Below are 27,185 nucleotides of genomic sequence, written 5' to 3' on the forward strand. Positions count from 1 at the left end.
GCCCACCTCAGCCTCCCAAAGTGCTGGGATTACAGGCTTGAGCCACCGTGCCCGGCTGTCCCTTGCATTTTCATGTGAGTTTTAGGATCATGTTGTCAATATCTGCAAAAAAGCCTTTTGGGATCTTGAAAGGGATTGTGTTGAATATGTCGATCAATTTAGGATACGGCCATCTTAATAGCAAGTCTTCCAACTGGGGAACACCGGATGCTTGTCCATTTATTTAGGTCTTTTATTTTATTTTATTTTATTTTATTTTATTTATTTATTTTGAGACAGAGCCTTGCACTGTCACCTGGGCTGGAGTGCAGTGGCACTCCAGTTCAGCTGCCATGCCCAGCTAATTTCTTGTTTGTATTTTTGGTAGAGATGGAGTTTCACCATGTTGGCCAGGCTGGTCTCCAACACCTGACCTCGTGATTCGCCCTCCTTGGCCTCCCAAAGTGTTGGGATTACAGGTGTGAGCCGCTGTACCCGGCCTTCAGTTTTATTTAACAGTATTTTCAGGGCTGGGCACGGTGGCTCATGCCTGTGATCCCAGCACTTTGGGAGGCTGAGGTGGGCGGATCACGAGGTCAGGAGATCGAGACCATCCTGGTTAACACAGTGAAACCCTGTCTGTACTAAAAATATAAAAAATTAGCCAGGCGTGGTGGTGGGCGCCTGTAGTCCCAGCTACTTGGGAGGCGAGAGTCCGTCTCAAAAAACAAAACAAAACAAAAAGCAGTATTTTCATGTGTAAGTCTTGTAGTTATTTCTTAGAAGTATTTCATTCTTTTTGATGCTATTATAAATACAATTTTTAAAAATTTCTTTTTTTTTTTTTGAGATGGAGTCTTGCTCTGTCACCCAGGCTAAAGTGCAGTGGCGCGATCTCGGCTCACTGCAACCTCCGCCTCTTGGGTTCAAGCAGTTCTCCTGCCTCAGCCTCCTGAGTAGCTGGGATTACAGGTGCACACCACTATGCCCGGCCAGATTTTATTTTTAGATTGCAATTGTATAGACATAAAATTGATTTTTATATGTTGAATCTTCTATTGTGCAACTTTGCTGAATTTTTTTGGTGTGGATTCCTTGGGATTTTCTAGATATAGGACTATGTCATTTGGGAATAGAGTTGTAGTTCTTCACTTTTTTCCTTCCCTAATTGCCCTGGCCAGTAAAATGTTGAATAGAAGCGGTGAAAGCTGACATTCCCATCTTCATTCCTGTTTTTAGGGGAAGGCTTTTCGGTTTTTACCATTAGGTATGATATTAGCTGTGGGTTTTTCCATAGATGCCATTTATCAGATTGAGGAATTCCCTGTTACTTCTGGCTTGTTGAGTGTTTTCATTATAAAGGGGTTTTGGATTTTGTCAAATGTTTTTCTCCATCTGTTGAGATGATTTTGTAGTTTTTCCCCGTTATTGATACAGTGTCTGACATTGATTTTCATATGCTCAGCCGCTCTGCATTTCTGTACTAAATCCTTTTGGGTATGGTATCTAATACTTTTTAAATCTTGCTGAGTTTGATTTGCTAGTATTTTATTGGGGATTGTTGCATCTTTGTTCATAAGTGGTATTTATGTTGGTCTGTAGGTATTTGTTTTTTAAAAATTTTTTTGTATTATTATTTTTTTGTACAGAGTTTCACTCTTGTTGCCCAGGCTGGAGTGCAATGGGGTGATCTCGGCTCACCACAAACTCTGCCTTCCAGGTTCAAGTGATTCTCCTGCCTCAGCCTCCCGAGTAGCTGGGATTACAGGCATGCTCCACCATGCCAGGCTAATTTTGTATTTTCAGTAGAGACGGAGTTTTGCCATGTTGGCCAGGCTGGTCTTCAACTCCTGACCTCAGGTGATCCGCCTGCCTCGGTTTCCCAGAATGCTGGGATTACAGGTGTGAGCCACTGCGCCTGGCCTAAAACATTTTTAAAATTTTATTTTAGATAGGTTGTCTTGCTCTGTGGCCCTGCTGGAGTGCAGTGGTACCATCATGGCTCACTGCAGTCTGGAAGTCCTGAGCTGAAGTGATCCTCCTACCTCAGTCTCCTGAGTAGCTGGGACTACAGGCAACTGCCTGTCGTTTTCTGTGTGTTATCTTTGTGTATTTGGTGCAAAGGTAATACTGGCTTCATAGAATGAGTTGAGAAGTGTATTTCCCTTTTCCGTTTTTGGGAAGAGTTTGTGAAGCACCGGTTATCACGTCTTTAAATGTTTGGTTAAAATTCACCTGTGTGCCAGGCGCGGTGGCTCACGCCTGTAATCCCAGCACTTTGGGAGGCCGAGGTGGGCGGATCGGGCGGATCATGAGGTCAGGAGATCAAGACCATCCTGGCTAACATGGTGAGACCCCGTCTCTACTAAAGATACAAAAAATTAGCTGGGCGCGGTGGTGGTCGCCTGTAGTCCCAGCTACTCGGGAGGCTGAGGCCGGAGAATGGTGGGAACCTGGGAGGCGGAGCTTGCAGTGAGCCAACATCGTGCCACTGCACTCCGGCCTGGGAGACAGTGAGACTCCATCTCAAAAAAAAAAAAAAAAAAATTCACCTGCGAAGCCATCTAGATCTTGGCTTTTCTTTATTGGAAGCTTTAAAAATTATTAATTTCCGTATTTGTTCTAGATGTGCAGGTTTGCTGTTTATTCCTGAGTTATCTTTGTTGTTCCGTGTCTTCCTAAGAATTTGTTAATCGCATCCAGGTTATCTAGTTTGTGGTATGCTGTCACTTGTAGTATTCCCTATGACCATTTTTATTTCTGTCAGGGCTTGTGTTTTCTCTTTGATGCTAATAGATTTTAGTAAGTGGGGTCATTTTTCTCTTTTTCTTGGTCATTCTAGCTAAAGTTTTGTGAATTATGTTGAATTTTTCAGAGAAGCAACTTTTTTTTTTTTTTTTTTTGAAATGGAGTTTCGCCCTGTCACCCAGGCTGGAGTGCAGTGACACCATCTTGGCTCACTGCAACCTCCGCCTCCTGGGTTCAAGCGATTCTCCTGCCTCGGCCTCCTGAATATTTGGGAATACAGGAGTGCGCCACCACGCCCGGCGTATTTTTGTATTTTGCTAGTACAAAAGTTAACAATTTTTGTATTTTTAGTAGATGGGGTTTCACCATGTTGGCTGTGCTGGTCTTGAGCTCCTGACCTCAGGTGATCCACCCGCCTCCGCCTCCCAAGTAGCTGGGATTACAGGCACCTGCCACCACGCCCGGATGATTTTTGTATTTAGTAGAGATGGTGTCTCACCACGTTGGCCAAGCTGGTCTTGAACTCCGGACTTCAAATGATCCACCCACCTTGGCCTCCGAAAGTGCTGGGATTGCAGGCGTAAGCCACTGCGCCCGGCCGTGTTTTTTACTAGTTTCTTAATGCTTTAGCTATGTTATAGAATGAATTCCATTCCCCCCAAAAATATGTTGAAGTCCTAAACCCCAGTACTTCAGAATTTGACCTTATTTGGAAATAGGTCATTTGACCTTGTTTGGAAATTAGTTAAGATGAGATCATAGTTGAGTAGGGTAGGCCTCTAATCCGGTACAACTTGTGTGTCCTCTTAAAAAAGGATGCCTTGTGAACACAGACATGCACAGAAAGAGGACAGCATGCAGACACACAGGGAGAAGGTGGTGCGTGACTAGGGTGATGCTTCCATAAGCCAAGGACTGTCAGGGACGGCCAGCAGACCCTAGAGCCTGGCCGAGGCAGGGGACTGCACTCCAAAGCCATTACAGAGCACACGGCCTACTGACACCTTCATCATGGACTTCTGGCCTTCAGAACTCCGAGACCATACATCTCTGTTGTTACATGTGTCCTGGGAAAAAACAAGCTGCTTCCTATAAATGTTGATATGTTGTATTTTCATTTTTATTCAGTTCAGAATATTTTCTCTTTTCCCTTGTGACTTCAGAAGTGTGTCATTTAATTTCTAAATATTTCGGTATTTCCCAGATTTTGTTGTTTTGTTGATTTCTAATGTAATTCCTGTATGGTCAGAATTATACTTTGTATAATTTCAGTGTGTTTAATTTGTTAGATTAGAAAAAATCCCTTATTATATTCTGTCCTGGGGAATGTTTCATCCGTGCTTGAAAATAATGTGCATTATGCATTTATTAGGTGGAATGTTCCCTATATGTCAGATTGAATTGGTTGATAGTATTAAGTCTTCCTTATTCTTTCTCATTTTCTTTCTAGTTCTATTAGTTATTGAGAGTAGAGTATGAGATCTACAGTACTGTTGAATTTCGTGTTTGTACCTCCAGTTCTGTTGGTTGTTGCCTTGTGTTTTGAGGCTGCGTTGTCGTGCGTGTGTTTATACTCGTTACGTCTGCCCGGTTGTTTTGACCCTTCTCTCGTTATGAAATGTCCCTCTTTGTCTCTATAAATGTTTTTGTTTTAAAGTCCATTTTGTCTGATATCAGTATAGCCACTTCAGTTTTTTAATGGTTTATTTTTGCATGCTATATCTTTTTTTGGCCTTTTACTTTTAATCTCTTTGTGTCTTCAGTCGAAGGGATATCTCTTTTAGTCCTTTCCGTCTGAGATTGGATCTTGTAGATTCAGCAGTTGAATCATATATATGTATTTTTCTTACCTGATAGAGGAGATTTTATTTTTAAGGTGTCACCTTAGACTGCAAGGATGTCCATCGCACATCTCCATTAATCACGCCAGAGGAGGAGCCGTGTTATCAGAATGGCCACCCAGCCCACCCAGGCTTTTGAGACCCACCCTTTGCTGGCCTTCTGTAACCTTATTTATTTATTTAGAGATGGAGTCTAGGTCTTGTCACCCAGGCTAGAGTGCAATGGCGTGATCTTGGCTTACCGTAACCTACGCCTCCCAGGTTCAGGTAATTCTCTTGCCTCAGCCTCCTGGGTAGCTAGGATTACAGGCGCGTGCCACTGTGCCCGTCTAATTTTTGTATGTTTAGTAGAGACGGGGTTTAACCATGTTGGCCAGGCTGGTCTTGAACTCCTGACTTCAGGTGATCTGCCTGCCTCAGCCTGCCAAAGTGCTGGGATTACAGGTGTGAGCCACCACGCCTGGCCTGTAACCTTATTTTTTAAAGCTTTTAATTGTAATTTTTGTTTTGTTTTATTTTTGTGTTTTTTAGAGGCCTGTTCTTGCTGTTACCCTGACTGGAGTGCAGTGGTGTGATCATAGCTCACTGCAGCCTCGACCTTGGGCTCAAGCAGTCCTCCCACCTCGGCCTCCTAATCAGCTGAGACCACTGGCATCTGCCACTATAACCAGCTAATTTTTAAATTTTTTGTAAAGATGGGGTCTTGCTATGTTGCTCAGGCTGGTTTTGAACTCCTGGCCTCAAGTGCTCCTCCCATCTTGGTCTCCCGAAGTGCTGGGATGACAGGTGTGCGCCCCTGTGCCTGGTCTGAAGTTTTCTTTTTTTAAACAACAGCGAGTAGATACATGTTTTCTCTGAGCCCGATATACAGAGAAGGGAAGAAAAGCCAGAATTCTCTGTGTTATCGGGGCCTGGTGCCCTGTAGCTTCCAGCAGCGCAAAGGGGGCAGAAGCTTGTTCTCTTTTCCACAGAAGATGGTGCTGTTGATTCCATACGAGTTTGTTGAGACAGGAAGGGATAAAAATGAGTCTGAAACAGAAGGAGGTAGAGATTCTTTTCACATTTATTCTCCTCAAGGTATCTCCCCCCCAGATAAGTTGAGATCCACGATGTAGACAAGAGAGACCTCAAGAACCGGGTGAGCACAAGGGGAAAAAGCAAGCTCCCGGCAACTGGAGACAGCTTTAAAAAAGGAAGGTTCTAGTCTGTGCGTGTTCTATTAGTTATCTTCTCCTGATCCCCTTCTTTATCAGTGCCTTCCAGTTCCTCCTTCTCCTCATCTTCGTCTTCTCCTTCTTTATCATCCATATTGGGAACCAAGGAGCACTGTGGTGGATTGGCCAAGTGTGGTCTTTGCTGACCTCTCCTAGCTCATCTGCCTCTGTGTCAGAATGGCCAGTAAACCAGGTGCAGAACTTCTCTGGTTCCTCAGGACGCCTCTTCCTACTGGCTTTCTTCCGCATTTGACTTGAAGAGTTTCCTTTCCAGATTTCCATTTGATTTCCGTGGACTTTGAAGATGGATCACGACTCTCACTCAGATGAAATTCTGTGAGAAAGCTTTATTTTTGAAGTAAGGATTTTCATCAAAATAAAAATTTATTCTGTAACCTGATTTAATATCATCAAATTCTGTCACTTCAGCGCTGGTCAAATAATACAGTGCCTGTTCGTCCTCCTCCCAAGCAGTGCATATGCTTGTGGATGGCTGACAAATGTTACTACCAGAAATTGGGGATTTTGGCAGTCAGTTCTGATCTCCCCTGAAGAACGTGGTTGACTGAGTTTGTCTGTGTTCGCTTTCCCAGTCCGCTCGCCGCTCACTTGCTAAGCCTGTTTCTGAAGCCGGTTTCGTGCTCTGCTTCCTCGTGGGCTTGGTTGCCGCTTGTTCTGTTCCTCTCTTCCTCTGGCCTCTGTCAGGGGCTGGCGCCACGTCTTCCTTTCAGGCGGGGGCAGAGACGGGTGTTTGGGGGTCATTCCGGGAGGAAAGTCTGGACCCAAGGGCCTCCTTGCTCATCAGGAAGAAGCTCATAGGACTAAGGTCACATTTTTTTTTTTTTTTTGACATGGAGTCTCGCTCTGTCACCCAGGCTGGAGTGCAATGGCTTGACTGCGGCTCGTGGCAACCTCCACCCCATCCCCTCCAACTCCACGGTTCAAGCAGTTCTCCTGCCTCAGTCTCCTAAGTAGTTGGGATTACAGGCGCCCGCCACCATGCCTGGCTAATTTTTGTATTTTTAGTAGAGTAATTAGTAATTAGCCATGCCTGGCTAATTTTTGTATTTTTAGTAGAGATGGAGTTTCACCAAGTTGGCCAGGCTGGTCCTGAACTCCACCTCGGCCTCCCAAAGTGCTGGGATTACAGGCGTGAGCCATGGCGCCTGGCCCCAAATTTTTTAATCTATTCCCCCAATCTCTGGTTTTTATGTGGGACATGTAATCCATTTCATTTAAGGTAATTACTGAAAGGCAGGGTTTATACTCCGTTCCGTTTAACTTAATTACTGAAAGGCAGGGTTTATACTTGTCTATTTGTACTTGCTTTCTGCGTCTTCTTTCTTTTTTGTTACTTTCTGTCTCAATTACTTTTTTTTTCCCGTGGTGATAGAGTTTCACTATGTTGCCCAGGCTGGAGTGCAGTGACTATTCATAGCCTTGATCATAGTGCACTGTGGCCTTGAACTCCTGGGCTCAAGGGATCCTCCCGCCTTAGCCTCCTGAGTAGCTGGGACTACAGGAACCCACCATGCCTGACTCATTACTTTCTTCTGTGTTAGATATTTTCTAGTGTATACCATTTTAATTCCCTTGTTGTTTATTTGACTCTACTGTTTTTTTTTTCCTTTTGTTTTCTGAGACGGAGTTTCACTCTTGTTGCCCAGGCTGGAGTGCAATGGTGTGGTCTCAGCTCACCGCAACCTCCGTCTCCTGGGTTCAAGCGATTCTCCTGCCTCAGCCTCCCTAGTAGCTGGGATTACAGGCATGCGCCACCACGCCCGGCTAAGTTTTTGTATATTTAGTAGAGACAGGGTTTCTCCATGTTGATCAGGCTGGTCTCGAACTCCTGACCTCAGGTGATCCGACCTCCTCGGCCTCCCAAAGTGCTGAGATTACAGGCATGAGCCACTGCGCCCAGCTGACTGTACTTTTTATTTGTTTTTTTTGGTTGTCCTGGGGATTACAATTTAGTATATTAATTTTTAATAATGTAGTTTGTATTAATACCAACTTTATTACAATAGTATATGGAATATTTGTGTATAGTTCAATTTCTTTTGCCCTTCTTGTACTGTTGTCATACAAATTACATTACACTGTGTGCCCATCCACACAGATTTATACTTATATTGCTTTACGCAATTGTCTTTCAAATCATATAGGAGAAAAAACAAATTATAAATAAAAAAATACATTTATATTGTCTTCCATATTTACTTGTGTAGTTGCTTTTACTGGTGCTCTTGATTCCCTTCCGTCCCGTCCCCTCTCCTCCCCGCCTCTCCCGTCCCCTCCTCTCCCCTCTTGACAGGGTCTCACTCTGTCACCCAGGTGGGAGCGCAGTGGCACAATCATAGCACTGCAGCCTCGACCTCCTGAGTAGTTGGGCTAGAGGGCTAGAGATCCTCCCACCTCAGCCTCCTGAGTAGTTGGCCTGTGGGTGCGTGCCGCTATTCCCTGCTGATTTTTTGTTTGTTTGTTTGTTTTGAGACCGAGTCTCTCTCTATCCCCCAGGCTGGAGTGCAGTGGCGCCATCTCGGCTCACTGCAAGCTCCGCTTCCCGGGTTCACGCCATTCTCCTGCCTCAGCCTCCCGAGTAGCTGGGACTACAGGCGCCCGCCACCATGCCCGGCTAATTTTTTGGTATTTTTAGTAGAGACGGGGGTTTCTCCGTGTTAGCCAGGATGGTCTGGATCTCCTAACTTCATGATCCGCGCACCTCGGCCTCCCAGAGTTCTGGGATTACAGGGGTGAGCCACTGTGCCCGGCCTTCCCTGCTGATTTTTAATTTTTTTTTTTTTGTAGAGATGGGGTCTCACTATGTTGCTCAGGCTGGTCTCCAACTCCCAGCCTCAGAAGATCCTCCTCCTTGAGTCTTCCAATGCGCTGGGGTTACAGGCGTGAGCCACCACGCCGGGCCTTGGTGCTCTCTATTCACGGGGGCTGGAGTTCTGTCTCGTGCCCTTTCATTTATCCTGAAGGGCTCTCAGGTCTTTCAGTGATGAACTCTCTACTTTTGTTTATCTTGGAATGCTTTATTTTTCCTTTATGAAGATAGTTTTGTGTAAAAAGGTTTTTTAACACTCTGAAGGTGGTGTCTGGCTGCCTCCCGCTCCGTGGTTCTGATGAGGCACCGTTGCTTATCTCTCAGGACCCTCGTTCACGACACGTCGCTCCTCTCTCGCTGCTTCTAAGAGTCTCTGTCTGTGGTTCAGCCTGATGGAGGTGTGTGTAGGTGTGGACCTCTTCGCGTTTTTCTCATTTGGATTTGTTGAGCTTCTTAATTTTTTGACTTGACTGCTGCCTTCCAGAGCGTTGGGAACTTTGTGATGAGTACTTCATCTGCGTGCGCGTTGTCCTCTCACCCCCGTCTGACGTGTCCTTGCATGGTAAACACAGTGCTTCGCCGTCCAGTTGCAGCTGCAGTGTGGATTAAAGGCACAGCACTTGAGGCCTGCTCCTCCCTTCTTGTTTTGACACGATGGGTGTGAGCTGTCTTGGTAAGTGGCAGTAGCAGTACGGTGACCAGGTGGCATTCGGCAGCAGGTCCCGCCCGGCATTGCGGAGCAGCACTGCGGCCCACCGAGAGGCCCATACGTGGTCTCTGGGAAACGGCTCAGCTTTCTTATGGCAGGAAAGCAGCCACAGGCAATGCTAAACAAGCGGGGGTGGCTGTGTGCTGGTAAAGCTCGAGATGTTTGGAAACTGGAATTTCAGTTTCATTTGACTCTTGAAACATTCACATACTTTTTCTTTTCTTTTTTTTTTTGAGACGGAGCCTCACTCTGTCACCCAGGCTGGAGTGCAGTGGCACAATCTCGACTCACTGCAACCTCCGCCTCCCGGGTTCAAGCAATTCTCCTTCCTCAGCCTCCCGAGCAGCTGGGAGGACTATAGGTGCGTGCGACCATGCCCAGCTAATTTTTGTATTTTTAATAGAGACAGGGTTTTGCTGTATTGGCCAGGTTGGTTTCGAACTCCTGACCTCGTGATCCACCCGCCTCAGCCTCCCAAAGTGTTGGGATTACAGGTGTGAGCCACCGGGCCCGGCCAAAAACTTTATTCACATACTTTTTGTGAGTTACGTATCTAAAAGCCTAAAAATCATGCTTAGCTTTCAGTTTGTACAGAAACAGGTGGCAGGCTGTAGTTTGCTGACCCCTGATTGAGATCTAGTCACTGTTTCCAAAGCACCTTGTCTTTTGATGTAACATTTATTTTGTGTTTTAATTATTGGTCTTTTTGTTTGTCTCAATTGCTAGATTGTAAACTCTTTGAGGTTAGAGCTTTGTTTTTTGTTTTTGTTTTTTTTTAAGAGACAGTCTCGCTCTGTTGCCCAGGCCGGAGTTCAGTGGTGCGATCTTGGCTCACTGCAATCCCCACGTCCCAGGTTCAAGTGATCCTCCTGCCTCAGCCTCCAAAGAAGCTAGTATTACAAGTATGTGTCACCATGCCCGGTTAATTTTTGTATTTTTAGTAGAGGCAGAGTTTCGCCATGTTGGCCAGGCTGCTCTCGAGCTCCTGGCCTCAAGTGATCTGCCCGCCTCGGCCTCCCAAAGTGCTGGGATTCCAGGCATGAGCCACCACGGCCTGCCTATTTAGCTTTATTGGTTCCCCAACCCGCTGAATGTTGCCTGGCACACTTCAGGTCCTTGGTAAATTGTCGTGTAAGCTGATACAAAAGGAGAAAGGGCCGGAATTGACTTGTATGCCTTTATTTATTTGTATACGTTTTTGTGGCCCAGGGTGAAGATTTTTGGAATTAACTGACTTCTCAGTGTAGACAGGAACCATTTATCCGTTCATGTGTTCCTTAATTTGTTGATTTTTTGACAAGTACTTACTGCTTTCGTGTGCCGACTTCTGCACTGGGGGCCACATGAGAGTGCACATGGCGTCTGTCTCGTACTTACAGAAGCCCTTGTGTCCTAGTTTTGAGAAAGACAAACAATTGCACACTTTGGTAATTGCTATTAAAGGAGATAAACAGGGTATGATAGAAGCAGCGAAGAGGGCCTCATGTAGGTGGTTAATGGAAGGCCGTCTGTGTTTTCATCTCTGCTGCAGACTGATACCATAAGTGTCTTTTCACTCAGGATTCCAAATGGAATCTTAGAGAAGGTCTGGCTTCTGCACATGCAGCGCTGAGTGGAGAGGTGGCTGCAATCTCCAGAAACGTGGCTGCAGCCCCACGTGGGCCCCAGACCCTTGAAGCGTGGCCATGTTGAACTGAGATGTGCTGTGTGAAATGCACTCTAGATTTCAGAGACTTAGGAAGACAGTTCACACTCTTTTTTGGTACTAATTTTATATTTGTTACATGTCGATAATATTTTGGATCTATACTGAGTTAAAGGCAACTTATTAAAATTAGTTACTTCTATTTTTACTTTTTTTTTTTTGAGACAGAGTCTTGCTCTGTTGTCCAGGCTGGAGTGCAATGGCGTGATCTCGGCTCACTGCAGCCTCCGTCTCCCGGGTTCAAGCAATTCTCCTGCCTCAGCCTCCTTTGTAGCTGGGATTACAGGTGCCTGCCACCACACCTGGCTAACTTTTTGTATTTTAAATAGAGATGGGATTTCTCCATGTTGGCCAGGCTGGTCTTGATCTCCTGGCCTCAGGTGATCCGCCTGTCTCAGCCTCCCAAAGTGTTGGGATTACAGGTGTGAACCACTGTGCCTGGCCTATTTGTAATTTTTGTAGATGCCAGAAACTTAAAATGATGTCTGTGGCATTTCCTATCTTTCTATGGGACAGTGGTGCCCTGGCCTGAGGAACAGTTCAAGTTTGTGCTGTGGACCATCTAGGGAAAGAATCCTGTGACCAAGGGGAGAGGACGAGGGATTCATTCTCTGGAAAATGGGCTGGAAAGTAAGAGGACTGAATGGGAGCCTTGAAGAGCGCGCCCGTTTTGTGGAAGAGCGGAGCCAGTCAGCAGGTGGAAAGCAGCCTTGGTGAGGCTGCCCCGCCCTGGAGCCTGGGGGCGGCCCACGCGCGGGCGGGCGGGAGTGTAGTGGTGAGGCCCACGTGCCTGCGGGCGGGCTGGAGCGTAGTGGTGAGGCCCACGCGCGGGCGGGCGGGAGCGTAGTGGTGAGGCCCACGCGCGGGCGGGCTGGAGTGGCCGGGGCAGCCCACGTGCGGGCGGGCTGGAGTGTAGTGGTGAGGCCCATGTGCCTGCGGGCTGGAGTGGCCGGGGCGGCCCACGTGCGTGCGGGCTGGAGTGGGTGGGGGAAGTGTGCTGCAGTTCTGTTGTTTTCACATCTCGCAAGGCACATGGGTTGTCATGAGCTCTGGCCGAATTGGAGGCTGGGTTTGATCCCCTCACTGCTGCAAATCTTGTAGTGTTGGATGTCTTAACTGCTTTTCAGCTTTAACATTATCTCCTACTGTCTTTGAAAAGATGGCTGTTTATATTGAGATTTTTCCTTACCTTTCTGTACCTTAAATCCCAGTCACTCAGCTTTCCTTCTGCCTGTGCTGTTTCCAGTCCCCACCGTGGCTGCCCTCTGAGCCGTCTGCAAGCGGGCTTTGGTCTCCACTGCTCCTCAGATGCCCTTCTGGTTATGGTCACCATTGACCTAGACATTGTCATTGGTTAGTTCTCAGCCTTCATCTTACTGGTCCTTTCACCAGCATTTGTCGTAGTAATTCAAGAAAAAAAAAACTGTGGTTAGTTGTCTTCATTTGGCTTCTAGAACACCCCACTTTTCTGGTTTTGTGCTACTTCTTTCCAGTCCTGTTTGGAGGACTCACCTCTTAGGCCTGACTTCTAAATATTGATGTGCCCCAAGGCCCAGTCTGGCCCTGGTGTTGTGTGTGTCCTTATTCCCTGAGCCGTCCAGTCCTTTGTTGGCTCCAGTCTCGTGCCCTAGGCTGACCTCTTTGCTGTGGCTCCAAGTTGGCTCCATGTTGACTGCATGGAAAACTGGTAGGCACCTTCACCCCAGCATGAAATGCAGCTCGCTCAGTCTGCCTGTCGCCCCGCAGTGCTAGACACCATCTGTAGAATGGCATTTCCTGGGAGACGCTGTCGGCTCTGCCTTTATGACACACCTTCTGCACTCCATGGCTGTGATGTGGTCCCAGCTGCTTCTCCCTGCTTTTTGGTGGCCCCTGTGCTCTCTGCTCAGGGGCGGCAGTCTTTGCCAGGAGTCGCTGCTCTGCATGCAGACTTCCTGTGGCTTCTGGGCTCTGCTCGGCGCCCGGCCCTTGCCTGCCTCTGAAGTTCTTTCCTGTCACTTTTTCCTGGCTTGCTGTGCTCCAGGTAACGTGGCCCCCTGGCTGTTGTTGGGTGACTGTGGCCTTGCACTCTGCTCCTCTGCCTAGAGGCTCTGCTGAGTGATCCGGTAGCTTACAGCTTCTCTTCATTCAGGTCTGTTCACGTGGAAGAGGCCACCTCAAGTACCATCTGTGGACACTCTGTTTTTTTTTTTTTTTTTTTGAGATGGAGTCTCGCTTTGTCACCCAGGCTGGAGTGCAGTGGCGCGATCTCAGCTCACTGCGACCTCCACCTCCCAGGTTCAAGCCATTCTCCTGCCTCAGCCTCCCAAGGAGCTGGGACTACACGCATGTGCCACCACACCCAGCTAATTTTTTTGTGTTTTTAGTAGAGACGGGGTTTCACCGTGTTGCCCAGGCTGGTTTCAAACTCCTGAGCTCAGGCAATCCACCCACCTCGGCCTCCCAAAGTGCTGGGATTATAGGCGTGAGCCACCTCACCTGGCTGCATCTGTGGACACTTTCTATCGCTTTCTTTTTCTTTAGAAAATTCGTACTCTTTACATTGACTGTATGCTGGGAAACCACTCTGTCCTTCCTTCCCCATTTGTTCGTTGATACTTTTCTCAAAGTAGAGCTTTCTTTCCCCTTTCATATTTTTTTGGTTTTACTATAGAATGGCTCCTGTGGTAATGAATTTGTACTTATTAAATGTGTTAAAAGCTATTTTCACTATTTGTCCTTTTGAAACTCAAATTATTCTAATATGGCCAGTGGGAGCCCTTCAAGCAATATACTGTTTGGGAGCAAAATCGTAAGAGACCATATTGTATAATCCTCGGCAATTAAATCTGAACACCTAGATGAAATGAACTATACCTGGAAAACCCAAGAGAGTCAATGTTAAAACACAGACAGTGAAATTCAGTAAGGAACTGGATATAAAATTGATACATTAAGTCAATAGCCAGCTGGGTTGTGGTGGTTCACGCCTATAATCCCAGTACTTCGGGAGGCTGAGGTGAGAGGACTGCTTGGGCCCAGAAGTTTGAGACCAGCCTGGGCAACATAGACTCCTCTCAAAAAGCAAACAAACAAATTAGGTGGGCGTGGTGCGTCATGCCTGTGGTCCTAGCTACCTGGGAGGCTGAGGTGAGTGTCACCAAGAGGTCGAGGCTGCAGTGAGCAGTGATCACAACACTGCACTCTAGCCTGGGCGTTCAAGCACTTGGAACAGAAGACTTGAACTGTGGAAATACATTTTCCACAGTTGGACATCATAAACATGTTAGTTCTCCCAAGTTAATGTAAAAACTTATCCTTTATGTCTGTAAAAATGCCAACAAGGGATCATTCTTAGTCCTGCCTCCCCTCTCAAATTCAGCTGGTTCATCAGAAGACCCTGTCAGCCTCATCCTCAGAGCAGGTCGCGTTTCTCTGACTACTCTCCCTCTAATGGCATCACTGTTGGACCCAAGCCACCACAGTGCCCTGCTTGGATTGTAGCAGTCACCCTTTAACTGGTCTTCCTAGTTTTTCTGCTTATGCAGTGTCTGTCTTACCCGTTTTCCACCCAAAAAGCCAGGCTGATCCTGGTTGTGGTATCGTGCTTGAGCTTCATCACTGGGGAAGCTGGGTATCAGTGGGTTGAGTAGTGTCTTCCCAAATTCACATCCACCCGTGACTTCAGAAATAGTGTCCTCCCAAATTCAGATCCACCTGTGACTTCAGAAATAGTGTTCTCCCAGCCAGGTGCAGTGGCTCAAGCCTGTAATCCCAGCACTTTGGGAGGCCGAGACGGGCGGATCACGAGGTCAGGAGATCGAGACCATCCTGGCTAACACGGTGAAACCCCATCTCTACTAAAAAATACATAAAACTAGCCGGGCGAGGTGGTGGGCGCCTGTAGTCCCAGCTACCCGGGAGGCTGAGGCAGGAGAATGGCGTAAACCTGGGAGGCGGAGCTTGCAGTGAGCCGAGATCTCGCCATTGCACTCCAGCCTGGGTGACAGAGCGAGACTGCGATTCAAACGAACAAACAAAAATGTCCTCCCAAATTCAGATCCACCCCTGACTTGAGAATGGGGCCTAATTTGGACGTAGGATCTTCGCAGATATAATTAATTAAGGATCTTGAGATGAAGTCATCCTAGATTTAGGGTGGGCTCTAGATTTAGTGGCTGGTGTCCATAAAAGAAGAGAAGAGGACACAGCCTCAGGGAAGCAGCCGTGGCAGCGGAGGCAGAGGTGGGAGCCGAGTGTTGCGACCCAGGGAACGTGGAGGATTGCGTCTGCCGCCGGAGCTGGAAGAGGCAAGGACGTGTTCTTTCCTACAGCCTTGCTGTAGGGATCACGGCCCTGCCAACAGCCGGATTTCAGACTTCTGGCCTCCAGACGGGAAAACATAAAAATAAATTTCAGTTGTTTTAAGTTAACCAATTTGTGATACTTTGTTAAGGTAACCTCAGGAGACTAATGCACTGGGTAAAGTGTACATAGAATCTCTGTGTTATTTGTTACAATTGCATGTCAAGCTACCGTGGTCTCGTTGTGGGACAGCCATTTGAGGAGCTGTGTTTTTATGGTGGCTGTGCCATCTAACATTCCTACCAGCAGTGAATGAGGGTTCCAGTTTTTCCATGTCGTCGCCAACACGTTATCTTTTTTTGTTTTTTTTTGAGACAGGGTCTCACAGCTGTCACCCAGGCTGGAGTGCAGTGGTGCAGTCACAGCTCACTGCAGCCTCGAACTCCCAGGCTCAAGTGATCCTCCTGCCTTAGCCTCCTTAATAGTTAGAACTACACGGGTGTGGGCCACAATGCCAGCTAATTTAAAACTTTTTTTTGGAATGGAGTTTCACCATGTTGCCTAGGCTATTCTCAAACTCCTGGGCTCAAGCGATCGGCTCACCTTGGCCTCCCAAAGGGCTGGGATTACAGATGTGTAATTACAGGTGTGCCATGCCCAGCTGTTGTTCATTTTTAAAATGATAGCCAAACTAGGGAGTGTGAAGTAGTATCACATTGTGGTTTTGATTTGCATGTTGCTGATGACTAATGATATTGAGCGTCTTTTCATGTTCTTATTGGCCATTTGTATATCTTTGTAGAAATACCTGTTTAGGTTTTTTGCCCATTTTAAATTGGGTTGTCTTTTTATTAATGAGTTATAGATGTTCTTTATATATTATAGAGTTAAGTCCTTTATCAGATGTAGGACCTCCCACTTTTTTTTTTTTTTTTTTGAGACAGTTGCACTCTGTTGCCTAGGTTGGAGTGCAGTGGGATGATCACAGCTCACTGCAGCCTCGACCTCCTGGACCCAAGTGATCCTCCCAATTCAGCGCCCACAAGTAGCCAGGGCCACAGGCACATGTCACCACGCCTGGCTAATTTTTTGTTTTTTAATTTTTTGTGCAGACAGGATCCCACTGTGTTGATCAGGCTGGTTGAACTCCTGGGCTCAAGCGATCTTCCCATCCCCATGTGAATATGAGCATGTGCACACCCGTGGTTCCAGCTGCTCAGCAGGCTGAGGTGGGAGGATCACCTGAGCCTGGGAGTTCAAGGCTGCAGTGAGCTGTGACTGCACCACTGCACTCCAGCCTGGGTAGGTGACAGAGTGAGACCCTGTCTCAAAAAAACAAGACAAAAAATAACGAGTGTTGACAATGATAAGGAAAAACTGGAACCCTCCCAAAGTGCTGGGATTACGGGTGTGAGCCACTGCACCCAGACAGATATAGGACGTGTAAATATTTTTTCCCATTTTGTGGGTTATGTTTTCACTTTCTTGACAGTATCCTTTGAAGCACATTTTTAATTTTGATGAAATCTGTTTATCCCTTTTTTCCTTGTTGCTTGTGCCTTTTTGTCCTATTTTAGAAACACTTTTGAAATTCAAGGTTGTGAAGATTTGTGCTTGTTTTCTTCTATGAGTTTTACAGTTTTAGCTCTTTTATTTAGATCTTTGATCTATTTTGAATTATAGTCACAGGCCGCAGAATGATGTCTCTGTCAGTGATGGACAACATGTAAGATGACGGTCCAGTAAGATTATAATGGAGCTGGCCAGGTGTGGTGGCTCATGCTTGTAATCCCAGCACTGTGGGAGGGAGGCTGAGGCAGGCGGATGACTTGAGGTCAGGAGTTCGAGACCAGCCTGGCTAACATGGTGAAATCCTGACTCTACCAAAAATAAAAATACAAAAAATCAGCTGGGCATGTTTGGCACACACTTGTAATCCCAGTTACTGGGGAGGCTGAGGCAGGAGAACTGCTTGAACCTGGGAAGTAGAAGTTGCAGTGAGCCTAGATTGTGTCACTGCACCCCAGCCTGAGTGACAGAGCGAGACTCTGTCTCAAGGGAAAAAAAAAAAAAAAGATTATAGTGGAGCCGAAAAGTTCCTATTGCCCAGGACATCCTAAAACTCTAGCAATAGGCATTACGTGTCCTGCTCAGGTAAACAAACCTACTCTGCTCTCAGTTATATAAAAGTCTAGCACATACAGTTATGCACAGTACCTAATGCTTGATGATAATGATAAACTCCTGTTACTGGTGTATGTAGTTACTATTCTGTGCTATACTTTTTACCATTATTATAGAGTGTACTCCTACTTATTTAAAAAAAAGTTAACTGTAAAACAGTCTCAGGCAGGTCCTTCAGGAGGCATCTAGAAGACGCTGTTATCATAGGAGATGACAGCTCCGTGCATGTTAGTGCCTCTGAAGATCTTCTAGGGGACAAGATGTGGAGGTGGAAGACAGTAATATAGATGATCCTGACCCTGTGTGGGCCTCGGCTAATGTGTATGTTTGTGTTTTAGTTAATTTTTTTTTTGTAGAGATGAGGTCTTGCTATGTTGCCCAAGCCAGGCTGAAGTGATCTTCCTGCCTTGGCTACCCAAAGTGCTGGGATTACAGGTGTGAGCCACAACGCCTGGCCAGTGTGTTTTAGTGTTTTTTTTTTTTTTGAGATAGAGTCTCACTCTATCGCCCAGGCCAGTGTGCAGTGGCGCCATCTTGGCTTACTGCAACTCCTGGGTTGGAGCAATTCTCCTGCCTCAGCCTCCTAGCAGGGATATTATAGGCGTGCACCACCTGGCCCAGCTACTTTTTTTTTATTTTTTGTAGAGACAGGGTTTTGCCATGTTGGCTTGACTGGTCTTGAACTCCTGACCTCAGGTGATTCATTCACCTTGGCCTCCCAGAATGTTGGGATTATAGGCGTGAGCCACTGCGCCTGACTAGTGTATCTTAGATTTTAACAAAAAAGTTTAAGAAATTAAACTTTTTTTTTTTTTTTTTGAGATGAAGTTTTGCTCTTGTTGCCCAGGCTGGAGTGCAGTGGTGCAGTCTCGGCTCACTGCAACCTCTCCCTCCCAGGTTCAAGCGACTTTCCTGCCTCAGTCTCCCGAGTAGCTGGGATTGCAGACACCTGCCACCACACCCGGCTAACTTTTCTATATTTTTAGTAGAGACAAGGTTTCAACATGTTGGCCAGGCTGATCTCGAACTCTTGGCCTCACTCAGGTGATCCATCTGCTTCGGCCTCCCAAAGTGCTGGGATTACAGGTGGGAGTCACCGTGCCCGGCCTTAGATGGTGTAGCCGACGTGTACAGTGTTTATAAAGCCTGCAGTAGTGTATGGTAATGTGCTAGGCGTTCACATTCATTTACTACTCACTCGGTCACCCAGAGCAACTTTGAGTTCCAGTCCTGCAAGCTCCATTCATGGTAAGTGCCCCATACAGGGCACTTTTTAATTTTTTATACTGTATTTTAATTGTACCTTTTCTATGCTTAGATATATTTATATATGCAAATACTTACCATTGTATTCCTGTAGCCTGCAGTATTCAACACGGTAACATGCTGCACAGGTTTGTAGCCCAGGAGCAATAGAATAGGCTCTGCCCCACAGCCTCGGTGTGTAGCAGACATCTAGGTTTGTGTGAGTTCAGTCTGTGATGTTCACAGAACAGTGAAGCTGCTTAATGTCGAATTTCCCAGAAGGTATCCTCGTAGTTGAGTGATGCACGATTGCGTAAAGCACCTGAGACAGTGCCTGGCACACGGGAAGAGTAAGGGCTTGATTTTCTCTCTCTCTTTTTTTTTTTTTGAGACAGAGTTTCGCTCTTGTTGCCCAGGCTGGAGTGCAGTGGTGCGATCTCGGCTCACTGCAACCTCCGCCTCCCAGCTTCAAGCGATTCTTCTGCCTTAGCCTCCTGAGTAGCTGGGATGACAGGCATGCGCCACCACGCCCAGCTGATTTTGTATTTTTAGTAGAGACGGGGTTTCTCTGTGTTGGCCAGGCTGGTCTTGAACTCCCGACCTTGATCCTCCCTCCTCTGCCTCCCAAAGTGCTGCGATTCCAGGCGTGAGTCGTCGCCCCCGGCCAATTTTCTAATTTTTCCTGGTACATAAAACAAGCAAAGTGATTTTCAGCAAGTCGGACAGTGCCAGTATTGGGACTTCCCCTTCTTGACGCGTTTCTTAGAAGGTGTCCCCACTGCTGAGCAGCAGCTCCCTCTGCTTTTTGCGTATGATGTGAAGCAGGGTCCATTTTCACACGTTCGCATATGGCTCTCCTGCTGTCCTAGCACTATTTACTGAAAAGATTCTCCTTTTATTGAATGGTCTTTGTGGCTTCATTGAAAAATTAATTGACCATAGGCCGGGCGCAGTGGCTCACACCTGTAGTCCCAGCACTTTGGGAGGCCAAGGTGGGTGGATCACTTGAGGTCAGGAGTGCGAGACCAGCTTGGCCAACATGGTGAAACCCCATCTCTACTAAAAATACAAAAAGTAGCCTGACGTGGTGGTGGGTGCCTGTAATCCCAGCTATTCAAAAGGCTGAGGCAGAAGAATCGCTTGGATGTGGGAGGTGGAGGTTGCATTGAGCTGAGTTTACACCACTGCACTCCAGCCTGGGCGACAGAGTGGGACCCCATCCCCCAGCCCCTGCCCGCTCCTCCCCCAAAAAAAGAGAAAGAAAAATTAATTGACCATAAGTATGTGAGTCTGTTTCTGAACTCTCAATTATGTTCCATTGATCAGATGTTGTTCCTTAGGCCAGTACCAGTGTCATGGTGACTTTACCTTTGTTGTAAGATTTGAAGTGGAGAGGTCTGAGTCCTCCAGGTTTGTTCTTTTTCCAGATTGTTTTGGCTATTCTGGGTCTCTTAAGTTTCCATATGAATTTTAGGTCATCCTGTTAGTTTCTACAAAGAAGCCAGCTGGGGCCCAGTGAGGTGGGCCAGACTGGAGAGGGTGGCTGGGGAGGCAGCATATTCCTGAAGGCTTGAGGAAAGGCTAGGCCTGCCATGCCCCAGAACATGGCATTGTCTGGACAGACACCAGGAGAAGCACGTTAGAGCTGAACAGGGAAGTGAACGGTGCACATGGTTCTGAGCCCACAGGGTGGTTGGAGTTTGGGCCAGGTGATGGGGTGCAGCCAAGCTGGGATGCTGATGCTTATGGCTTAGACAGGCCAGCGTGGACAGCAGAGGTGGTGTCAAGGACCTTGGTATTCAGGGACTGCAGCAGGAAGGTACCAGGTGGTTAACTGTTTTTTCCTTTCTTTTCTTTTTTTCTTTTTGAGACTTGAGTTTTGCTCTTGTCACCCAGGCTGGAGTGCAATGGCATGATCTCGGCTCACTGCAACCCGTGCCTCCTGGGTTCAAGTGAGTCTCCTGCCTCAGCCTCCCAGGTAGCTGGGGCTACAGGCATGCGCCACTACGCTTGGCTAAATTTTTTTTTTTTTTTTTGTATTTTTAGTAGGGACGGCATTTGACCATTTTGGCCAGGCTGGTCTTGAACTCCTGACCTCAGGTGGTCCGCCCGCCTCAGCCTCCCAAAGTGCTGGGATTACAGGCGTAAACCACTGCGCCTGGCTGTTAACTGTTTTCAAGCATTCTCGCTGGTAGAGGCTGCTTAAAAAAGACCTCCTTATTGCCAGCAGACCAGAACTATTGTTACCCGTGAATGGACCCAGGAATCTTACCTATGGAGTTTTCCTTAATGAGGAAAATAAAATACGTTGCATATATTCGGTGTCACTCAGTGCTGTTGAAGATGATGAATGAGTTCACAGTAGTTATCACTTACGTGAAGATGCTCATAGTGTTTTTTAAGCGGGGGTCCCCAACCCCCAGGCCACGGAGTGCCGGTCAGTGGCCCATTAGGAACTGGGCCACCCAGCAGGACCTGAGCGGCAGGCGTTGAGTTGAGCGTCCCTGCCTGAGCCCCGCCTGTCAGATGAGCAGTGGGATTAGACTCTCCTAGGAGTGAGAACCCTCCTATGTGGGTGAACTGCACATGCGAAGGATCTAGGCCGCACGCTCCTTACGAGAATCTGGTGCCTGAAGATCTGAGATGGAACAGTTTCCTCCTGAACTACCCTCCCCACCTTCTGTCCTTGGAAAAATCGTCTTCCACGAAACCAGTCCCTGGTGCCAAAAAGATTGGGGACCACTGTTTTAAAGTAATGATAAACTGGTTATCAGTGATTTAAAAATGTTTTAATACTTTATGGTCTATCTACTCTATGAAATACACTGCCATTCATGTGATAACTGAAGAATATGAAGATGGAATATTCAAGGGAAAAATTATTTATATAGCTCATAACCATATAAAACGTATATGACTGGATGCAGTGACTCACACCTGTAATTCCAGCACTTTGGGAGGCTGAGGTGGGCGGATCACCTGAGGTCAGGAGTTGGAGACCAGCCTGGCCAACATGGTGAGACCTCATCTCTACTAAAATTATAAAAATTAGCTGGGCATGGTGGCGTGCGCCTATAATCCCAGCTACTCGGGAGGCTGAGGCAGGAGAGTCACTTGAACCTGGGAGGTGAAGGTTGCAGTGAGCTGAGTTTGCACCATTGCACTCCAGCCTGGGCGATAGAGTGAGACTCCATCTCAAAAACAAAGACAAAAACAAAAATGTATAGCTGTGAAGAGATACTGGAAGGAAACGGGAAATTTTGGGTTAGAGTGATGACACTTAGATTTCGACGTTTCCTGTTAACTGTTGTCTTCCTAATAAACACAGGCTCCTGGCCCTGTGCGGATCTATCTAGAGGCAGAGTGCCCATGCTGAGCTTTGCTTTCTTGATGCCTTGTGCCCAGGCTGTGGGCTGGAGGCAGGGGCATGTGTCCAGGGGGCAAGTGTACCCCTAGGAGGCAGACACATGTGTCCAAGGGCCGTGCTGTGCCTCTCCCTGCTTCTCACCCACTGCTGGATGCCCTTCCATTTTTAAGAAAATTTTAATTCAGAGTCTCGCTGTGTCCCCCAGGCTGGAGTGCAGTGGCGCCATCTTGGCTCACTGCAACCTCTGTCTCCCAGGTTCAAGCGATTCTCTTGCCTCAGCCCCCAAATAGCTGGGATTACAGGTGTGTGCCACCACGCCCAGATAATTTTTGTATTTTTAGTAGAGACGGGATTTCACCATTTTGCCAGGCTGGTCTTGAACTCTTGGTCTTAAGTGATTTGCCCGCCTCAGCCTCCCAAAGTGCTGGGATGACAGGTGTGAGCCACCACACCCGGCCACCCTTTTACTTTTGTGTGTTCATCCTGGAAGTGCAGGGTACCTGCTCCGTGCTGTGGTCTGGGGGGCGTAGCGGACGGAACTGTGTGTCACGGCCGGTGTAGACAAGGAAGGGCACATGGGCAGTGGTGTGGGGAGCGTGTGGTTGCAGTCTTGAGGAGGCAGCGGGAGCGAGGCGCGGGGTCCCGAGGAGGCAGCGGGAGCGAGGCGCGGGGGTCCCGGGGAGGCAGCGGGAGCGAGGCGCGGGGGTCCCGGGGAGGCAGCGGGAGCGAGGGGCGGGGGTCCTGGGGAGGCAGCGGGAGCCAGGCGTGGGCAGCCCGCTCAGCTGGAGAGGGTGCTTGTCTCACAGGCTGCTCTTAGAGGGACCACTGGACGATTCTGAGCAGAGGAGTGGCAGAATGTGGCTTCTGTTTGCACAGGTCGTTCTCGTGGCAGTGTTGAGTTGGCTGCAGGGTACAGCAGGTGAGGTGAGAGGCTGTCGCGGTCGTTAGGATGAGAGGGTGGTGGTTTGAGTGGAAGTTGGCTTCCCAGGGTGCTGGGGTTGTAGGTGGGAGCCAGTGCACCTGGCCGCTTTTTTTTTTAAATAAAAATTTTTTATTTTCAATTTTTGTGGGTACATAATAGGCGTATTTATTTATGGGGTACATGAGATATTTTCATACAAGCATACGGTGCATAACAGTCACACCAGAGTAATTGGCGTGTCCATCACCTCAAGCATTTATCCTGTTTTACAGACCATAACTCTTTTAGTTATTTTAAGATGTACAATAAATTATTGTTGACTCTGGTCACTTTGTTGTGCTATCAAATACTGGTTCTTTTTCTATTTTTTTGTTATCTATTTTGTTATTCCATTTTTTTGTTACTAACCATTTCTACTCCCACTCCCTACCTCCACTCCACTACGCTTCCCAACCTCTGGAAACCATCCTTTTTAAAATTTATTTTATACCGCTTCTACAAGTGATAGCCCCTAGACATCTTTCTACTCTCTACCGTCTCCGTCGGTTCAGTTGTTTTAATTTTTAGCTCCCACAAATAAATGAGAGCATGTGAAGTTTGTCTTTCCATGCCTGGCTGATTGCACTTAACTCAGTGACCTCCAGTTCCATCTTTGTTGTTGCGGATGACAGGGTCTCATTCTGTTCATGGCTGAATACTACCTCATTGTGCCTGTGCACCATGTTTTACCTTCTTCTTTAATTCTCCTTCTGTCAGTCGCAGTTCTTTCTATCCAGAATGGTCGCCCCCGCCCCCCGTCCCGGAGATGGAGTCTCGCTTGTCACCTAGGCTGGAGTGCCGTGATGGGACCTTGTCTCACTGCAGCCTCTGCCTCCTGGGTTCAAGTAATTCTCGTGCCTCAGCCTCCCGAGTAGCTGGGATTACAGGCACGTGCCACCACGCCTGGTTAGTTGTATTTTTAGTAGAGATGGGGTTTCACCATGGTGGCCTGGCTGGTGTCGAACGCCTGAGCTCAAGTGATCCACCTGCCTCAGCCTCCCAAAATGCTGGGATTACAAGCATGAGCCACGGCACCCAGCCCAGAATGGTCTTTTTCAGACTTCAGGCCTTCCCTGGTTCTTGTATCTCAGGTAGCTTCTCCTATGTTTCTGTCCCTTTACCTTGGTTTATTTATCATCATCTGCAATTATCTTTTGTTTTTTTAAATGACTTTTTATAAAATGGCATAGAAAAAGGAATTTCTCTGTGTTTTGAGACAGGGTCTTGCCCTGTAGCCCAGGCTGGAGTGCAGTGGGTGCAGCCTTGGGTCACTGCAGCTTCAACTTCCCAGGCTCAAGCGGTTTTCCCACATCACCCTCCTGAGTAGCTGGGACTGTAGGTGCACACCACCATGCATGGCTTATTAAAAAAAAACGTCTGTGTGTGTTTGTAGAAACAAGGTCTCACTGTGTTGCCCAGGCTGGTCTCAAGCTTTTGACCTCAGGGGATCCTCACACCTCAGCCTCCTGAAGTGCTGGGATTATAGGCATGAGCCACTGTGCCAGCCCTGGAACACTTCTGTGGTTGTCTCTTCTCTTGGGCTGGAGTGGAACTGCTGAACCATTGTAGACATCCTGCGAGCCCACATCCTCTTTCCGGGAGTTCGTGTCCATTGAATGTGTGTAAAATGGCATCTCATTATCATCTTACTTGATTTTTCTTATTTTTCTTATTAATGTTGAACATCTAAATACATTGTTTGTTGTGCTATCAAATACTAGATCTTATTCTATTTTTTCCTCCCAAAACATAATGTATTTTTCTTATTTTTGGTTTTTCTTATTCTCTTATTAATGTTGAACATCTCCAGTGTGGTACTTGGCTGGATGCATTTCCCTTTCTGTGAAATGTCTGTAGATGTCCTTTGCCCATTTTTTCATGGTTTGTGCTTATTATTTTGCAGTTCTTTGTATATTCTTAATTTTTTGTTGTTTCTGTGTATTATGAATGTATTCTCCTAGTTTGACAGTCCTTTTTGTATTTCTAAAATTAATTAATTAATTGATTATTTTTAGAGACAGGGTCTTGCTATGTTATCCAGGCTGGACTTGAACTCCTGGGCTCCCACCTCAGCCTTTCAAGTAGCTGGGAATGAAAGTGTGTGCCACCACACCGGGTCCATTTTTACTTTTTTTTTTTTTGAGACAGTCTCTGTTGCCCAGGCTGGAGTGCAGTGGTGCACTCATGGTTCACTGCAGCCTCGACCTCCCCTGCCTATGTGATTCTACCACCTCAGCTTCCCGAGTGGCTGGGACCATAGGCATGTACCACCACGCCTGGCTAATTTTTGTATTTTTTGCAGAGACGGGGTTTCTCTATGTTGCCCAGGCTGGTCTCAAATTCATGGGCTCAAGTGATCTGCCCACCTCGTCCTCTCAAGTGCGGGGATTACAGATGTGAGCCACTGCGCTTGGCCTCCTTTTGTATTTTAAGAGGCTTTTCTTTATCTTGCAGTCCAAAATGTATTTACTTAGGTATGTAGTACTTAGGTATGTAGTGCTTAGCCGAGGTTTTGTTTTTGGCATGTAATTTCTTCTTACTCTGTGATTGAGAGTTTTCTTTTTTTAACGTAAATCATGTGAAGTAGGGATTCAATTTCATCTTTCTTCATGTGTGGGCGTGGTGGCTCACACCTGTAGTCTCAGCACCTTGGGAGGCTGGCAGGAGAATTGCTTGAGCTCAGGAGCTCGAGACCAGTCTGGGCAACAAAGTGAGACACCATCTCTACAAAAAATACAAATATTAGCCGGCATGGTGGCACGTGCCTGTGGTCCCAGCTAATAAGGGAGGCTGAGGTGGGAGGATCACTGGAGCCTGGGAGCTGAGATTGCACCACTTGCCCTCTAGCCTGGGTTACAAAGCCAGACCCTGTCTCAAAAAAATTTTTTTCCCCATCTTTCTTCATATGTATAATCATTTTTTCCTAGCTTTAGGTATTGAACAAGTCCTCCTTTCTTCATCAGCCTGACATACCGTATCCCAAAGTTCAAACATGTGGGAGTTTCTGTTTTGTTTCTGTTTTTTTAGAGACAGGCTCTCCCTGTCTTGGCCAGGGTGGAGTGCAGTGGCGTTCTGGATATTTTTGGCCATTTATTCTTCAATATTAACTCTAGAATCCTAAGATTTCATGAAAAATCTTGTTGGATATTAATTGGAATTGCAGTGAATCTATGGATCAATTTTGTGTGAATCTACATCTTCACAATATATCTTCCTGTTTGTGAGCGTAGTATATTTCTGTCTTCTTTTAGTTTTTAAGAAATATTTCTATGAAATTTTAAAATTTTTCCTGTAGAGGTCTTGCCATCTTTTGCAGGTTTATTCCTAGATGACTGATGATTCTCTGGTGCCATCGTAAGTGATGCCTTCTCTGTAATTACAGCAGCTCGCTGTTTACTGCTGTTGTAGAATAACCACACAGCTGACGACTGAGTGTCTAACCTTTTCCGCTGTCATCTTGCTGAGCTCTACTATTATTTCTAATACTTTGTAGAACATATAATAGCAGTTTTATTTCTTCCTTTCTAATCCCAGGCCTCAAATTCCTTGTCTAATTGTACTGGTCAGGACACGATACGATGTTGAAAAGAAAAAATCCTAGTGGATGTCTTCATTCTCGGTTTTGTTTATTTTTATTACTTTATTAAATTTTTAGTTTGAAATAATCTTAGACTTACAAAAAAAGTTGCAAAAACAATACATAGAATTCCCATAGGCCCTTTTACCCACATCCCCCAAGTGTGAACATTTTACCACATTTGCTTTATCGTTCTATGTGTCTGTCCATCTCTCTAGTTTCTTTTTGCTTTTCATGATTATTCTTGATTTTAAAGGGAATGTTTCCAATATTTTCCTATTTAGGATGGTGCTTTTTTTTTTTTTTTTAAATAAAAACTTTTTTTTCCTAGACTGCTCAACAGAACTATCCTTTTTTATTGGAGTAAGGAAATGCTCCTCCATTCCTAATTTACTGAGTTCTAAAAATCATACTTGGGTGAATTTTACCCCAAGTAGTTTCTCTACTTTTTTTTTTTTTTTTTTTTTGAGACGGAGTCTCACTCTGTCGCCAGGCTGGAGTGCAGTGGCACAATCTGGGCTCACTGCAAGCTCCACCTCCT

General features: G+C 46.6%; 1 pseudogene; it reads right to left on the reverse strand.

Annotated features, from left to right (window-relative positions):
* Nucleotides 1-5,768: 5,768 nt before the first annotated feature.
* Nucleotides 5,769-27,185, reverse strand: part of LOC105543336 — a 30,975-nt pseudogene continuing 9,558 nt past the window's right edge.

This window comes from Mandrillus leucophaeus, unplaced genomic scaffold (assembly GCF_000951045.1).
Source record: "Mandrillus leucophaeus isolate KB7577 unplaced genomic scaffold, Mleu.le_1.0 Scaffold28, whole genome shotgun sequence".
NCBI classification, from domain to species: domain Eukaryota; kingdom Metazoa; phylum Chordata; class Mammalia; order Primates; family Cercopithecidae; genus Mandrillus; species Mandrillus leucophaeus.